General features: G+C 39.6%; 1 protein-coding gene and 1 long non-coding RNA gene across 20 annotated transcripts in view; both read right to left on the minus strand.

The window, feature by feature from the left end:
• The window catches only part of DMD (dystrophin), a 953,416-nt gene that overhangs the window by 689,899 nt on the left and 246,240 nt on the right, over positions 1-17,277 (minus strand). The window lies entirely within an intron of this gene.
• Positions 9,486-16,960, minus strand: LOC310762049. The gene is made up of 3 exons (XR_014547830.1): positions 12,110-16,960; positions 11,162-12,055; positions 9,486-10,868 (listed from the first exon to the last, which is right to left on the minus strand). It is a non-coding gene; the product is annotated as an uncharacterized lncRNA (long non-coding RNA).

The following is a 17,277-nucleotide window of genomic DNA, read 5'->3' on the forward strand; positions in this document are numbered from 1 at the left end:
GCAGCAGCTCCTTTTCTATTCGTTTTGTGTAGGGGGAGCACTGGAGTAGGATCCCCGCCCACTTTTCTTTTCTTTTTTGGCAAAAGTCTCATTTTGCACGTAAAGTGTAGTTTTGCCCTAACAAATAGCGCAATTGCAACAATTCAAAAGCTACTGGCTAAAATCAGAAGTACGATTTGAATCATAACCCAAGACTAAATTTTCAGTGCTTGGGGTACCATTGGTTTCATTCAATAGAACACTGTACTTCTGCCCTGGAATTTGCCACACTGTCCACAAAATATTGATTCATTCTGTTGAACACAAGAACAAAACAGAACACTTGTTTTTGATAATTAAATTACAAAAATAAGCATTTTCTTGTAAGTAATTTGCATTTCAATAATAAGTATGGCTTTAAAAAATATTCCAACACATTTTGGCAGAAATCCCAGTGCAAGTAAAGAACATTTTTCATTGACATTCACTTAGTAGTTCCATTAATCACTGTCTTTTTCACAATAGCTGTTCTATCTGTAAGTTGAACTTCACCTTAATTGCTACATAACAGCTTTATCTGATACACAAAGAGCAAAAATATTTTAAATTCATAGAATCATTACTAATATAATGCATATTTATAAGGCACAAGCTGCATGATGCTATGATAATAAATACTAATATGCCACCACGTAGAGAGAAGAGTACTGCACTTTCAGTTGTGGGACTGATAATTTAAGACAGATGATAAAACCAATAGCCATGGACAAAGCTGATATGTTCCATAAAAGAGCAGTATGAGGCAAGAAAAGCTAAAGGAAAGAAGCAGATCTATTGACTCAACCAAGAGAAAAGTTAAAGAGTAAAGTGCTACCAGTAACTGTCAGACAATATGGTCTTCAGTAATTTATTTAATAATTACAACATTAGCTACATCAAAAGTGGCGTGTTACTTTTACAAAAGTTAATAAAAAGTTCACCTGCCCTGCTCTAATACTAAAACACATAATTAAAAAAAACTTCATTAGGCTGTTTCCCCCTATCTACTAAGCTCATGACTTGCAGCTGTTCTTTATTTACTATGTTCTTTAAAGTGAAGTATTTTTACATTTAAAGAAATCAATGCAGAAAAGTTTTTCTTTTAAAGGCAAAAGGAAGGACCTTCCCTTAAAAACAATCCACAAGTTCACCACCTTAGGCACTGGGAAGCTAGGCTCCCCAGCTTTCTGTGCTTCAATTAAAAAGATGTCATGAGACAACTCCTCCCATGGGGCATTTTCATTTCAGAAAACATAGGTAGCTGTGGAGGCTGCAGGGCACTGGAGCTATATCACAACATTAAGCTAAACACAGCCTGACACCCACCCAAATTATGGAGATGTTTTAAAGTGTGCTAAAGAAGACAACTACTACCAAAGAGAAGCTTGTTTCACATGGATGAAGGCTTCCAATAAACTCTTGGAGGGGGGGATTCAATAAATTGAGAGGGCAGGTTTTGGCACAGCATTAGTAGTTCTCACTCTTATGCAATGAGCTACACAAGAAAGGCAGGCAAGCACCCCTCCCACCTCACTAAGTTTTAGGACCTATGATGGATACTAGTTCAGGTAGATTTACAAATATAGCAAGTGTATCTCTCTCCCACCCCCCAAACGCTACCCTGTTGTTATCCTTAAAAACTTTTGCTTTGTCTTAATGTTGGCTTACATAAGAAAAGTCCTAACATGGGCCCATCTACCTCTGCTTTTTGTCCCCACTTCCTGCCTGTTAGGGGGTGAACTAAATGCTTATGGGAAGACCGCAATCTAAATCTATTAGGATTTCAGAAAGAAATACATTGCCCCAAAATCTCTTTGGATGCAAACTTAATATTAGAAAGAAGGTCATAACGAACTATTAACAAAAGAGCTTTTGTTCTATAACAAACATGGCTATTGCTGGTAATTAGCTTTCCAGGTGGTTTGCTAAACAAAATACCATTTTATTGCCGTTAGTATTTATATCGTTTCCCCCATGAGATGAAAGCAATCTAGGTCGAAGTGGGCTACGTCAGCTGTGTACAGTCTTGCAATTTATCACAGAAACTTTGTATGTCAAAACACTGTGGGTTCTGAACACACACCAAAACTGTGTTTTCACACATACAGGTAGGTTCATGGAAGAAAAAACAATAATTACAGTTGAGTATTTATTGCTTTAGGGCTGTGCTGAAAACATCTGCAATGCAAAGAAACATTTAAATTAAATAACGGCACCAACTCCAAAGAGCTCTAGCGCATGGGTAGGCAAACTAAGGCCCAGGGGCCAGATCCGGCCCAATCGCCTTCTAAATCCAGCCTGTGGACAGTTCGGGAATCAGCATATTTTTACATGAGTAGAATGTGTCCTTTTATTTAAAACGTATCTCAACCCAGATTTGTGGAGCCTGCCTGGTGTTTTTACATGAATAGAATGTGTGCTTTTATTTAAAATGCATCTCTGAGTTATTTGTGGGGCATAGAAATTCATTAAGTATTTTTTCCAAAATATAGTCCAGCCCCCCACAAGGTCTGAGGGACAGTGGACCGGCCCCCTGCTGAAAAAGTTTGCTGACCCCTGATCTAGAGTGATGATTCAGTTTGGGACCCAGAGAAATGTCACGAACAAAGAACTGGGAATCATGCACACAATACCAATTTACTTTTCTCTAGTTACTAAAACAGTTTGCCACCAAACAGACAAGCACTCCTCAGTTTAAAACCACCATGCCTGTTTGGTAGAAGGAACTGCTATGCCAGAAAGAGGGGGGAAACATCAAGCTGCAAATGTAGTTCACACTGTGAAAGACATGTATGTCTTTTCTTTGGATCCCAGGCTCTGCAGGATGTGCTTCTATTAGCTGTGCGGATATGTGTCTGATTTTTAAAAATGTTTTTAGTGTTTCCAAATGCTTTTTTGCTGGCCACAACAAAGGATGGGAAAGAAATTTAATTAATAAAATAAGATGTATGAAAATTACTTAAATGCAAACCACGTGAACCTTCAGTCATGCTGCAGAACTGACATAAAAGCAAAAGAACTTACCCCAACACAAAGAAATTCATGCAGAATAGAATTTGAAATATGTCATCAAAATGCAGTGATGTCACACATACATGGGGGCTAAGATACAAAGCAAGGGAGAACAGGAGAAGAGAAAATGGAAGGAAAAAATAGGAAAATAAGACAGGATAAATCTGAGGGGAGAGGGATAGTCCAGCCCAACCCTCTCCTCTCCCTTTGATGGTAAAGTAGTGACTAACCATTTGTTGGCTTTTAACTGTATGCCCAAATCAATGTTGAACAACTGGAGAAGCTATTAGTGCCCAAGGAGTTGTAAAATTACTCAGTCTTTAACAAAATTGTTGTAAATAACAAAGGACTCAAGTCAATAAGACATTATTGGTTCCTTGACCTTTCTTAGCAGAATTTCTAAAGTTTGGCCAACTAAACCTTAACTGCGCTCCTCTGTTCCCTAAACCAACCCACCCCCTTCTCAAGCAGCCTGTTACATTGCACATGCACAAGTACAAGCACAATTTACTGTGCGCATCAGTGTTTGTCACTTAACACGGGGGCAAAAGGATCTGCCACACCCTATAAACATGTTTGATGATGCAAACTTAGCTGCACTGTCTTGTGAGTGCTTTGGAGGAACATTCTGTATCCTATTATAATGCTCTAAACAGGTGAAGTGTTTCTCTTTTTAATTAACTGTCCAGCATATGTGCTCTTAGTTCAAACAAAACTTGCTTCTTTTTCATGATCAGATGAGAGCTTAGACTGTAAGGCTTAGGGCGATGGTAGGACTCTGACTAGCTTTTACGATCATATTAGATACACATCGTCCTATTTCTACAACTATCCCTTTTTCTTTTAAAGGGCAGGACCCAGAGAAAGCAAAAGCGACTTCACATTGAACTTGCTCACATTTAGATATATGTGTGACTCACCTGTGAAAATTCGTAATGAAATGGGGAGGAATCAAGGTCAGGGGACATATGCTACCTCCATTGACAGGAAGCTCAGTGGTGAGCTTGGGTCAAGGACTCTCTCTCAGTCTAGCAAATCTAACAAGGTGGTTATGAAGATAAAAGGGGGATATATATGCTTAGCTTTCCAAAGGGAGAGCAAGATAAAATGTGTAAGAAGCAAGAAAGTATGCAATTTTAACTGGATACAGCTCAGAAGTACACAATATGAAGCTGAGCAATAGCAATAAACACATTTAGATGGGGGTCTTATTTTTTTTTTTTTAAAAAAGGAAACTCCAAGTTAAAAGGAATATAGTTTCTTCATATATGACTGCAACCACTAAACGTTTAAAATAAAAATAAAAAGTATGTTCCCAATAGAAAAGAATTGGAATTTTATGATACATTAAGCTGAATTACAAGGCTGAAGTGGCAATGGATTTACAGGGGTTAAATGTCAGGAGGCATTGGTCCAATTGTCTATCATATTTCAGCCACACCATGGGCCAATGCGGACAGCCATCTTTTTTCAAACCATACACCCCATCACTCTCAGGAATATTTGCACCCCCATTTTCAAGGCACACAGCAGCAGCAGCAGCAGCTATGCATTGTAGCTACAGAACAGTTATTACCTGCAAAAATAAAAGCAGTCATTGGATTATCTCATAATCCATGGAGGCGCAGGTTAATTCTGTGTCCAGGGCAGCTGTTTACCAGCTCCATCTGGTACGTAGGCTGAGACCCTACCTGCCTGCAGACTGCCTCACCAGAGTGGTCTGCATGCTCTAGTTATCTCCCGCTTGGACTACTGCAAAGCGCTCTACATGGGGCTACCTTTGAAGGTGACCCGGAAACTGCAATTAATCCAGAATGTGGCAGCTAGACTGGTGACTGGGAGTGGCCGCCGGGACCACATAACATCGGTCCTGAGAGATCTGCATTGGCTTCCAGTACGTTTCTGAGCACAATTCAAAGTGCTGGTGCTGACCTTTAAAGCTCTAAACGGCCTTGGTCCTGTATACCTGAAGGAGCGTCTCCACCCCCATCATTCAGCCCGGACACTGAGGTCCACCGCCGAGGTGGTTTTGGCGGTTCCCTCATTGCAAGAAGTGAGGTTACAGGGAACCAGAGGGCCTTCTCCGTAGTGGCGCCCACCCTGTGGAACACCCTCCCATCAGATGTCAAGGAAATAAGCAGCTATCCTATTTTTAAAAGACATCGGAAGGCAGCCCTGTGTAGGGAAGTTTTTAATATTTAATGCTGTATTGTTTTTAACACTTGATTGGGAGCCGCCCACAGTGACTGGGGAAACTCAGCCAGATGGGCAGGGTATAAATAATTTATTATTATTATTATTATTATTATTATTATTATTATTATTATTATGAACTTTTAAAAATAGACAGAATTTTGAGCAGATTCTTTTAAAAAAGGAAATTCACACATCATCATTATTATTATTATTATTGAATTTATATACTGCGCTATACCTGGAGGTCTCAGGGACGTTCATATTACAGTAGAATTAAGACTAAACAGATTTTAAATTGAACACAGCCTAGCCAAATACACACTGATCCATCTATCCATGTGTAGCTACATAAAGGTAACCATGGGGCCACTTTCTCCTAGGTGAAGATCAGAGAACAGTTGTGTCCTATGATGATGCCTGTTCTGGATGTTACATGCACCTGTAACTAGGCTTATGGGTACGATCAACATATCTTTTGGGCAGCAGTATTTGCCTCTGTGGAATTCCATCCAGAGGGACACTTGCTCTTTTTATGATGTGACTTGGTTATTTTAGAAGTCCTTTGGGGTGGTAGCCTCATGCTGCTGTTTTATGTCTTGTACCTTGTTGTGGGGGTGTATTGGGTGTTAGAGGAGGGGTAGTACCTCTGGTGGGGAAACACGTCACGTTCTTTCTGACTGGCTGGATAAACCAGGTGAAGGTAAGCTGGTGGGTCTTAAACTCTCATTGAGTTAGGGACTTGTTTACCCGATGCATGTGAAGACATGCTCTGGTGGATTGAGTGGATGAGACCAATAGTGGGTCAAGAAGGCAGTTACTGCATGTGCTGGAGCATGAAATGAGGAGTAGATGGGGTTTGTTAACCTGGGAAGGAAGCCCATCTAGAAGGAGGAAAACACTGACCTTAAACCTCTGCTGCCTTGCAGCTATACTCATTCATGAGAAAGGCTTTGGAAGTAAACTCTGAGAATACTCTCCATCCGCTGCTTTGCAGGACATCTTTGGAAGAAGAAAAGGCTAACGAGTAAACCTTACACAATCTGGAGTGGAGTCCCTAAAGCAGTTATTCCAGCAACTCCTGCAGCCGAGCTGATGCCAAATATACTGTTTTGCTTTCCTTTGGACCACATTAACAAAGTCAAGAGTGGGGACTTCCATATACAGTTCAGGACTTCCATATACAGTCCCCAGGCTTGCACCCCAGGTCCCCCCCCCAATGGAGCACTTTGTCATTGCCTCTCGAGACAGACGGATGCCAACAACCTTGTTGTGATTTTCGTTGTTTTGATTCATAGTGGATTTTAATCAGTTGTGTAATTTTGTAAGGTGCTTTGAAAGCTCTGCTGAGGCCATCAAATGGAGTGTGTGGTACATATTTCCATGCTATATAACAACCACTGTATCTTTTGTGAAGTGCTTGCTTCTACTTTCCATCTCTGATTGTGACTATGTTTTCACTATATGAAGTGGACTTAAATTCTGTCACTGTGCTGACCTAGCTTGAACTGAAAGATCTCACCATGTTGGTCTGGCAACACAGTAGAAACAAAATCACCTTTAAATGATAAATTGCTGATACACACTTCTAATTAAGAAAGTTCAACACACGCTGGAAACTGGAGAGTCCTTTAACTTTGAAATAAATAGCTAGAGATATGGCTTAATATTCGAATTGCATTAACAGCTTGACAATTTACAAGCAACTGGTCACTATGGATATGACAACTAGAGTAAAGTGTGTAGTATATCAGACTGATACATAGTTTCCAAAGGCATGTTCTGAAAATAAAATGACAAAAGAGGAGATTGATTTAAAATCAAATTGAGACTTATTTGCTCGTACATCCCTGCTACTTATGAATATCTGAAATTGATCTGGATTTTGTTCTATAGTATATCAAGTAAGATTCATAAAAGCAAATGAACAGAATTCTGTTAATCATTAATGTCATTATTAAAATGATATGATTTACTATGCTTATTCACTGCAGAAAATCTTAGACAGCAGATTACAGAACAGCGGTGTATATGGAGTGGTTTGAGAGACACCTTGGAGAAGCAGACCCTGTGGTCAGCTGGCTTAACAGCAGTAAAAGTCTGACTTAGTTGTGAGGGGTTTAATATCACCCTGGAATATCTTTATGAGGGAACATATTTATAATGACAGATAAGAATACAGGACCATGGTTACTCAGAGGACTAGCCCTGAGCAGAGGAGTCCATGGACAATATCATAGAATTATAGAAGTGTAGAGTTGGAAGGGACCCCACAGATCATCTATTCCACCCCCTTCAATGCAGCAATCTTTTGCCCCATGTGAGGCTTGAACCTATAACCCTCATAGTCTACCAACTGAACTATCCCAAGTTGTTATCAGTACTTTGGAACCCTGTTGCAAAACTGATAGCATGTTGTACTTGTCAGTTTATACACAACTAGCAGGTGTTTCCTAACTAGAACCAAAACCTTAGTGTAAGATTCCCAAATTGGTTTTTTCAAAAACTTGTTTAAATGTTTAACCTGATTTTAATAGGTTTATCAGACAGGAGATAGGAAGAAATAACACTACTGCCAGCAAGGGTTAACAGTACTGGGCTAGATTGACCACTGAGATGACCGAGCAGAAGGAATCAATTATGAGAAATTATTTTCTCTATGCTGTGTTTAGTTAGCCACTACAATTATGGAAAATTCAGATGATTTGAAAATGTATCCAAACCTTCTAATGATTTATAGTCAGATCTGTCTTAATGACCAAAATGATTATATTACATGCTTCAAAAGTTACACTGCCCCATCTGCAATGTGAATTAATTAATTGGGGGGAGAATAGTTTTATCCAGTTGACAGAAATAATATATCAGATGGCACCCAATTCATGCTTCTTGGTGTTCAGTATGATTACACTAGTCAATCCAAAGGCCAAGTGTTTTACATGGGACAGCTATAGAAGTACTGCATAAAAATCACAAGTCTAATAGTTAACTACACTATATAGCTCTTTCACATTTTCAAAGAGCTTCAGGTGAATTATATGGTTGCAATGCCTCTAAGATACATCAGCATTAATATCCCCCATATTGCAGATGGGGTTACTGAGATTGAGAGTGTGCGTCTTGCCTGAGGCCAGTTTGTGAGTTCATGGCACAGATGAAATTCAAACCAGGGATTATCTGATTAGTGTAGCCTCTTAGCCACGACACTATGTTACACTAGCTGTAATTTTTTTCTCTTTTCCCAGTCCCCGGGAACTCATCTAGCAAAAATAAACTTATTCTTGTCTGCTGAATTGCGCAACAAAGAAACAGTCAGGAACATGTCAATATAAAATGTAGCTCTGCCTCCCATATACTATCATGGGCTTTACAGAATATTCTTCATGCACATTCTCCATGCAAATATGAGGAGTACATATGATGAATGCATGCATATGTAATGCCCTCCATTAAGCAAAGTCGTTTCTCAGTTGCTTCCATCTGGCTACTGTAAACTCAAATAATAATCCACAGAGCGCCTTCCTCTACAGATTCCCTGCAGAGTGAGTTCTGGAACACAGGAAGCTGGATTTAACCACTGGTCTATCTAGTTCAGTATTGCCTACCCTGTTGTTGTTGTTTAGTCATGTCCGACTCTTTGTGACCCCATGGACCAGAGCACGCCAGGCACTCCTGTCTTCCACTGCCTCCCACAGTTTGGTCAAACTCATGCTGGTAGCTTCAAGAACACCATCCAACCATCTCGTCCTCTGTCGTCCCCTTCTCCTTGTTCCCTCCATCTTTCCTCACATCAGGGTCTTTTCCAGGGAGTCTTCTCTTCTCATGAGGTGGCCAAAGTATTGGAGCCTCAGCTTCATGATCTGTCCTTCCAGTGAGCACTCAGGGCTGATTTCCTTCAGAATGGATAGGTTTGATCTTCTTGCAGTCCATGGGACTCTCAAGAGTCTCCTCCAGCACCATAATTCAAAAGCATCAATTCTTCAGCCTTCTTTATGGTCCAGCTCTCACTTCCTACCTAACTGGCAGCAACTCTCCAAGGTTCCAGACAACAGCCACTCCCCATCCTACCTAGTAATGCCTGGGATTCGGCCTGGAACCTTTGGCATGCAAACATGTCATCCACCACTGAGTCACAGCTCATCTCAGTTTGGGGAAACCGGAAAGCTTCTGTTATAGTTTCCCTTTTACTGCTGAAACTCAAGATTCTCATACAAATGATTCAGGTCAAACAATATATTACTGCTCATTTTCTCACTATTTAATTTCTTTATTAGCTCCCTCTGAGGAATTTTCTAAAATAATTTTTCATGATTGCAAATTAATTATATCCATCCATTCTTCTTGGCTTATTCAAACATCTGTAATAGATTTTATAGACAACATCTCCCTGAACTGAAGTTCTGAATACATTTCTCCCTTCTTTCCCCTCTCTTGCTGTCCATTAATGCTGACAGGAATTTATGTCTTCACATTTTGCTTCGGCACACTTCTCCATACAATTCCAAAGATCACACTGTTGTCCTTTAAAGATAGGGACACTACTGCTTATCACAGTTGTACAGCATTGTCACAGACAACATTAGATTACTTCTCATTGTGATTAGCTTGCCATGTAACATTTTAAAATGATTGAAATAAATCAACTTTGGCGAATTCTGACCATGGGTTGACAGACTTTGGTTCTGTTTATTTACAAATCATTCCACTGTGTGTTCTTTCGACACCAGACATTTTTCATAGCTCACTGTTGTTCCTCATAATAGGTATGCTGTGAAAATTATCTGCACAAAGCTCTGAAGAGACTTATACTATGAAAAGAGCTAACTTCCCTGGGAATAAAATCGTTTATAACTGGATCATCCTTGTCCTTCACAAATCACAACTCTTACAGAAGGCAATAGTTTTCTATTTCACTTCAGGCTCTTTGTGTATGTTTTGAGCATGTGACTTTTTGCCCAACTAAATCCTTTTATATAGTGCCTTCATTATCAAAATGAACCTTCATGTGCTAACAAAAACTGGCAAATCATGTTAGGAATATGTTTCCCCCCAGATATGTGAAGTAACTACTCTTTCTACACAAATGTGCACTCTATTAAGTATTCCCCACCCCACCCAAACCTGACATGCTCTGATTTGTGTTCCAAAGAGCTCCATCAGCTCTACATGACTGTTTGAATAATATTTATTCTAAAAAACTAAGTTGCCTTTCTCCAGCAATCCTTTCCTGTAAACCAGCAACAGTGACCCAACAGCTTTTCTTTGTGCAAGTTCCTGTTCTTGTGAGATAACTCCTGTGGTTGCCGTATTCAGGTGATTACTTATTGGGGACTGGTGAAGTGAGTCCAAAATACACCTCACCTTGTAAAACGGAGAGATTTATTTAGGATGAAAAGCACTATATACTGTATGTGTAAAAGCTTTTTTATTATATTTTGGCACTCCTGTTAAATCAGAGACTGAAGCTGCCTTGTGACCATTTGTCCAGGAACACATCCAAGCTAAACTTACAACACAAACGCTTACGTATGTAGGTTAAAAGACTAAGGAGTTCTGTTTCTGCTGCTTAGTGATTAATGATTGCATGGTATTCTGAGAACATGTGTATTGGGGTCATTATATCAGAAGGATACATTATCCACGTGCTGTAGAAATTAAGTGGTTTCCAGCTGTAATGCTTTAAGAGAATATGGAAAAAGGGTTATAAATAGGTAAAAACTTAATGGTAAGGATTTGCTGAACCAACAATTTGAAGTGGAATACAAAAAAGGGAGGTATGAGGAGGTCTGGGAAACAAGCTAAAGGAAAATAAGCAATGGAAAATCTGTGTGTTTTTAACTATTTTTATTTTGTATTTTTGTTATTTTCCCCCCATTTTTATTGTAATACTTTAAAAAATCTTAATAAATATCTTATTTAAAAAAACAACATTATCCACGTGCTGAGAAGGCACTAGGAGAAACAAAAGTACATTTTGTTTACATAACTATATGGATTTCTTTTTTAACTACACTACCTGTACATAGGGCTATTTGCTTTTCATCGTATGCAAACATTTCTCTTCTGCAGGCTTCCCAGTTAACCACATGAAGTGATGTCTGAATATTTGCCATGCAATCATTTGTTTTGAACCATTATTTTCATGGAGAGAGCAATACATGCACGTACTAAAATTAGCAAGAATGCCTAGGTCACTGCCTAAATGGTGTACACATTGGTCATCAAAAAGTGTTGCCATTTTCTTCCTGACAGGCCTGATGTGCCTTAAATATCTGAGGTGACGTCTCTTAAACACCCATGCTTTACTAGTTCAAATTTAAGCAACAAAGATTTAACTTCTCCCAGTTCTACTAAATCTAAGCCTTCTAAATATATTAAGATGCTGAAATTTAATTTTCTGCTAAGAGTGCTTTCTGTGTGGCTAAGGGGATATATTGCACTTCTAAGCAGCATAACATCCAAAAGAAAAGAAAAGAAAAGAAAAGGCCAGACAGTTGGTACTTGTATACTGCTATGTGTACTAAAGCCACAGTGGGACACATGAAAAGGATAAGCTGAATAAATGTATCATGCAGTGAACAACTCTGTAAAGAGTAGGATTTTCTCATAAAATAAGTTTGAAAGGTGCAAAACTCAGTGGTCAGTGCAGCCAGTACTCCATCATGAACATCAGCCTGCCCCAATAGCTTACTGCCTTGGTGAAGATTGAAGGGTTGTTTTTAAAAAACTATTTTGTGTTTCCTGACCAGTTTTTATACAGCACAAAAAGAAATAAAATAATCATAGAACTATAGAGTTGCAAGGGACCACAAGGATCATCTAGTCCAACTGCCTGCAATGCATATTTTGCAAGGTATATTCTGCCCAACATGGGACTCAGACTCACGACCCTGCTATTAAGAGTTTCATGCTCTACTAGCTGAGCTACTCTCACTTCTATTGAGCTACTAGCACACTGTTTTGGAAAGATTCCTGCCAAACACCATAGCTAGGATATAAAAGGAGGAGGAGAGACCTATCACTTGAATACATGATTGGTATGGATAGGTGACTAGAAACATTAGAGCATGCAAGCAGTCCTGTTCGGTCAAGCCAATCAGTTTCCTACAGTGGCCAACCAGATGCCAATGGAAAGTCCACAAGCAAGACACGAGGGCAATAGCCAGCTGACATATTTTCTCACTCCAGAAAAGAAACAGGGAACCACTACCCAGTCTTAAAGATAGCACAACCAGAGCAAAGCTTTAGCACAAGAATGAGCAACATGTGGCTATTAGCTGAAATTCAAAAGCCTTCTGCCAGTAAACAGTTCAGTCTTTACCAATGTGGTGCCCTCCACATGTTTCCAGCACCTCTTTGGTGCGTTCTGGCACCTCTTTAACATTTTGGCATGGCGGCATGATGCTTGGGGCTATGGGCTGCATGGTGCTCTGTGTTGTGCGATGGAGGCTGTGGGCGGCATAGTGATTGGTGCGGCAGAATAAGGCACCTAAACTGGCAGTGGGGTGAGTGGGCGGAGAAGAGAAGCTTAATTAGAGGCGATCTCCCCTAAATAAAGCTCAACAACTTTGAGTGGGTGCTCCTCCTTAAAAAAAGTCAAATTCTACAACACAGTAAGTGTGAGTAGATGTTAAACTCCCCACCTCCCAAAAGGCAAATGCAAAATGTGCAATGTATGCAAAGATGCTTAGGTATGTTGCCTGCTGTACAGCAAGAGTCCATTAAGAATTCATTGTAGTACAATATATATGTATCTACTCAAAAGTAAGTCTCTTCATGCTTAATGGGGCTTATTCCTAGATAAATGGGTAAAGGATTGCAAAATCAAGTAATAATTTTAATACAATTACATTATTAAAATTAAAAAAATATGTTTTGCCATTAAAAAATCCTGCTAGTTATTTCTGTTTTACCTTTGGGACAGAATGCTCAAAAGTGGGGTTTTATTTATTTTTATTAAGCATTTAAGAGAAATACTGGCTCTATGTTCTTCCTTGCTATTTTACCTGTAACAGTAACTTAGTAATGAGAGTTAAAAAAGAAAGACATTCAAGCAGATGAATCTGCTTTCCACAGTAGCTCCAGGGCTAAGATTACTCTTCTTAGGAATCAATGTCCTGTGAACACTAAGTCCACTTTTTTGAAGCCATTTTATAACCCCTTCTCTATCTTCACAACAGCCATGTGAGTGAGGGGGGTTTGATTGCATGTTGGTGACTGATCCAAGGCATGCTGTAACAAATTGCTTAGTCTTTAAAATACCACCATATTTATTTTTGGTACCTTATTGCATGTAGGGAAAGGTGAGCCCCATTTAGGGAACCACACTTGGGTCCCCAACCACCTCAAACCAGCCTTGCATACCACATAATCCAGGCTTCCACAACCTTGGCCCTCCAGATGTTTTTGGCCTAAAACTCCCACGATCCCTAGCTAGCAGGACCAGTGGTCAGGGATGATGGGAATTGTAGTCTCAAAACATCTGGAGGGCTGAGGTTGAGGAAGCCTGACATAAGCCTTTTATTCTCTATCAGAGTTATTCAACCTTGGGTCTCCAGATTTTATCGCACTACAGCTCCCATCATCTCTGACCATCTTAGCTAGTGGTCAGGGATGATGGAAGTTGTGGTCCAGCCACATTTGGGACCAAAGGTTGAAGAACTGGATAAACAGGTATCACCACCTTCTGATCCTGTACTCATGATCAAGCCGAATTTAAGCATCCTGATGGTAGGTGTTTTAGGCATTTCCCCCCAGTAAGTTTTCTTCATTTTTGAATGGCCATTCAGAAAGCCTCACTGTGATGTTCCTTAAAGACTTTCTGATTAAACAGTAGATTGGTTGGTAAAGGACAATCTCTCTAACACTTATAATTCGCAAAGCACTGAAATAACATTGAGATAATAAAGCCTAATGTCATTTTTCTTATTTCTTGTCACTTTCCTAACCTCTTAAAATGAAACCCTATTCAGAAACTAGCAGTCATGTTTTGAGATAGTGTCAGGAAAGCCACAAATCTTAACGAACAGAGCAGTCCTACAGTGTACTCCAAGTTGATTAAAAACCAGTGGAGAGGATATAAATACTACTAAAGGTCACAAAAGAGGAGGCAGAGCTGTCTTACTGATAATTATTTAATTAAATTTATTCAAATACATTTTAACATACATTTTAAAAAGCTTTCAGTGGGAAGAAAGTAACTTTCAGCAAAATAGAGAAGAAATAAACCATTTGACCAAATGACTAGTCATTGAATTATGAGAGAGGCGTTTCTGGGGAGAAATAAGTAACTTGGAATAATTATAAAGTGAACGTATCACTGAAAATACTTTAGATTTGTCTATTTAAAGCAGGAATGGGAAACTTCTGGCCTTTGGGAAGAATTAAGTCAGGCAAGGGTCTTAATTTGCCTCCTGAAGCTGTTTTCTCTAAACCACACTCTCCTGCCCCATACCCAATGTCATATGTGTCATCAATGCAGGCCATGTAAATACACTGGTGCAAAAGAGCTTACGATTGTTCCTTGGCTATGAGAACCTTCAAAGTTGTCTGTTTGTAGACACAGCTTTGCCAGTCTATAGAGGGAAAATGTTGATTTGAGGGCTTAGGGTGGCATTTACCTAAGTTTTACTCAGAGTAGATCTCTTGAATGGACCTAACTTGTGCAAGTTCATTCATTTCAATGGGTCTGCTCCAAGTAAAAATTGCTCACATGCTTTCCATTGTTGGAAACAGAAGTGTACCTGAAAATGGATAAACTGGGATTTGCTGCCAGTGCCAAGCAGTTGATCAATGCTAACAGTGAACCCCTTTGAAGTTGTCATCAAATGCCACAATAATGTCAGGAAATTGACAGGCGGGCAGCCGTGCCCTGGGTGGGGGGCAGGTTAAGGATCTAGCCTACTGGACGGAAAAGCTTCCCCACGCCGGTCTAAAACAACAGCAGTGGTTCCACAATTATTCTTCAGAAGCAGTTGGGAAACTTACTATTCTTCCAGTGTAACAACTGAAAACGAACTTGCATGGTGCGGGCTATGTACAAAGCTGCAGATGTAGAAAGATCCTCCACATTTCTTTCCTTACCCTTTTCTCAGAAGTGTGGTATGAGGAAGAGCAACTGACCAGAGCAACTGTTACAAATGTGAATTCCACTAGGACAAATACTTAGAACATGAGTCTTCTATGGAACAGAAGTGAGAAATACTAAAGCTATGGTAAATAGGTGAGAGACTTAGCAAGGCTTGCCAACAACAGAGCAAGTGCAGCGGTTATTTTTTAAGTGTTAAAACCCACACCAGGCAGCGACATGTAACCTTATAAATAAATCTGCCCCCGTGTGGAGCCCAAATCCAGTGCTTGAGCTAACATGTGGATCTGTCACTTGGTTGAGCCCTATTTAGCTTTTTAAGTAAGAAAATAGTGAGAACCTCCTATCACCACCATATCTATTTTAGCCATTAAATTATTCAGCAGCAAAGATGGCATTTGCTTTTTTAAAAAGAAGTTACTTTTCTGTTAAACTTATTTCAATTTCCCTTAAAGGTTTAACAACCCCAGGATGATGTTGTTCTACAAATCTATGGTTTTATACCTTTGAAGACTCTCAAACTTGCGTTTTGCTTATATTGGCAGGAAGAAGGTAATCAATAGTTTTTACAATGAAAGCAACTACAGTGCTACAGCTAAACAGCATAACTCACCCAACTCTCTAGCTATTGCAAAGAAGGCTAATTACGTCTATCATTTATGCTGCTGCAGACAGCTAATAAGAAATATTGAAAACAGAATTACTTATGCTGCAGTTCTTAACTCGCATACCTGGGAGAATGTTGCACTGAAGCTCAATAGAATTTGCTTTGAATAGACATGCATAGCTTTGTGCTGCTGGATACAATCATGATGCTGGTAGGCATGCAAAACTAAAAAGTCCTCATTTTCATCCACCTCTATTGTTATCAGATTGTTTTCGCTATGAAAAAACAGTGTATCTGCTAAAACACAAGGGCCCTGTTAAGTTCAGGCAGTTTTCTAAATGCTTGTTGAATTATTTAAGGAGTAACACTTTAGCTTGCCAGGCAGAATTTATAAACCCTACGCTATATTCACTCCTTGCTTCATAATAACCTTAGCAGACTCTATTTGTAAGTGCATTCACTATATCCACTTCCTTAAAATTTTTGCTATTGCATTGCATCACTGCTATCCTTCTAGAAAAAGAGGGGCTGGAACTCAACATGAATGCCTCCCTTGTTCTCTTATAATGGCAAATGGCAATGATGTCCATCTGAGAGGTGCCAGAACTGAGTTCCAGTGAGTTTTGGCTGGAAAAAAAGCCCTGCATTGTATTCACCTGCCTACTTCTTGAAGCTTGTGTGATCTTCATTGACAAATTAATTTTACATAATTCTCAATCAAAAGGATCTCATCTTAAAGGCAGGGCCTATACTTCGATCCAAGAAGTTTGGGCTGTCCTGCTATGTGGATGGAATGTGCACTTCCCTGCAGAAAACAACCTTTGCTGGGACTTAACAATGTGGGCACAAGTCTTTCCTCCTTCTCAGCTTCCTTCAAACTTCCAAAGCTCCTGAGTGTGCCAATTGTCAATGAGATTCCAATACTGTTCATGCTGAAGGCTTGACTCAAGGAGTTCCTGCTACCTGATGTGAGTAGCATGGACGCTGAATATTGTCTCAGAGTGGGGAAGAACTACATCTATTCTCCCACATCTGGACTGGGGTCCTGATTATTCAATGATGAGGAAAAATGCACTCTGCACCATGTTCAGTGCAGGAATGTATCAGGAATAAGACCTAAGCCCATCCCTCATCACTGGAATGTGTTAAGTCTATTGAAGTATGCTAGAACCTCCTCTATCATGTGTGTACAGGTTAGTTAAGACAATATTATTCTTACTGTTAACATGCAACCTCCAATTTCTTTCTTGCTTTACCCTTGAATAATTAAATATCTTAATTTAGAAATTTGGAGTTGAGCAATGAGGAATTTACTTGGAGGATCTGACTCATACAACTGTGCTATGAAATTGCTAAAGGG

Source organism: Podarcis filfolensis (assembly GCF_964270895.1).
Source record: "Podarcis filfolensis genome assembly, chromosome: 4".
NCBI lineage: Eukaryota > Metazoa > Chordata > Lepidosauria > Squamata > Lacertidae > Podarcis > Podarcis filfolensis.